Genomic DNA, 1,519 nt, shown 5'->3' on the forward strand with positions numbered 1-1,519 from the left:
TACATACTCAGGGTGAAGGGATGGTCATCCATATCCCAAGAAAATGGAAACCAGAAAAAAGCAAGTGTTGCAATTTTATTTGCAGGTATGATAGGGTTTAAACCAACAAAAATAAGCAAAGATAAGGATGGCCATATTATATTTGTCAAGGGTAATGGCCAAGATGATGAGATTTCAAATATCAATATCTATACACCCAACCAGGATGCACCTCAATTTATAAGAGATACTCTAACAGGCATGAGCAACTTGATCTCTCCCAACTCTATCATAGTCAGAGATTTTAGCACTCCTTTGGCAGTGTCAAATCGATCCTCCAATAAGAAGCTTAGCAAGGAAATTTTAGATTTAAATTTAACTATTTATCTTTTGGACTTAACTGTCATCTACATAACATTTCATCCAAACAAATCTGAATACACATTTTACTCTTCAGTCCATGGAACATACTCCAAAATCAATTACATCTTAGGCCACAAATATAACCTTGGCAAATTTGAAGGAACAGAATTTATTTCATACATCTAATCAGACGATCACAGAATAAAAGTTGAACTCAATAACAACAGGAACCTGCAGTCTCATACAAAAACAGGGAAGCTAAATAACCTTATGCTGAATGACAGATGGATCAGAGACAAGATCAAGAAGGAAATTACAAAATTTTTAGAACAAAATGACAATGAAGGCACGAGTTGTCAGAACCTCTGGGATACTGCAAAGGCAGTCCTAAGTGGGAAATTTATAGCTCTGCAAGCCTTCCTTAAGAGAACAGAATGAGAGGAAATTAACAATTTAATGGGACATCTCAAGCAACTGAACAAGGAAGAACAGTCCAGTCCCAAACCCAGCAGAAGAAAAGAAATAACAAAAATTAGAGCAGAATTAAATGAAATTGAAAACAAAAGGCTTACAGAACAGATCAATAAATCAAAACATTGGTTTTTGAAAAGGTTAATAAAATAGATAAACCTTTGGCCAACCTAACCAAGAAAAAAAGAGTAAAATCTCTAATCTCATCAATCAGAAATAGTAAAGTTGAAATAACAACAGATCCCCTAGAAATTCAAAAAATCTTCAATGAATATTACAAAAATCTTTACTCCCAGAAATATGAAAATCTGAAAGAAATTGACCAATACTTGGAAGCACGCCATCTCCCTAAACTTAGCCAGAATGAAATGGAAATGTTCAACAGGCCTATATCAAGTTCTGAAATAGCATCAGCTATACCAAATCTCCCCAAAAAGAAAAGCCCAGGACCAGATGGCTTCATGTCAGAATTCTACCGAACCTTCAAAGAGGAACTAGTACCTATATTATTCTACTTTTTCCAAAACATTGAAAAAGACAGAATACTACCCAACACATTCTATGAAGCAAACATCACCTTGATTCCCAAACCAAGTAAAGACCCAACAGGAAAAGAAAATTATAAACCAATATCACTAATGAATATTGATGCAAAAATATTCAACAAGATCCTAACCAACAGAATCCAGCAACACATCAAACAAAT

Source organism: Otolemur garnettii, unplaced genomic scaffold (assembly GCF_000181295.1).
Source record: "Otolemur garnettii isolate 467f Iridium unplaced genomic scaffold, OtoGar3 scaffold00287, whole genome shotgun sequence".
In the NCBI taxonomy this organism is placed as follows: domain Eukaryota; kingdom Metazoa; phylum Chordata; class Mammalia; order Primates; family Galagidae; genus Otolemur; species Otolemur garnettii.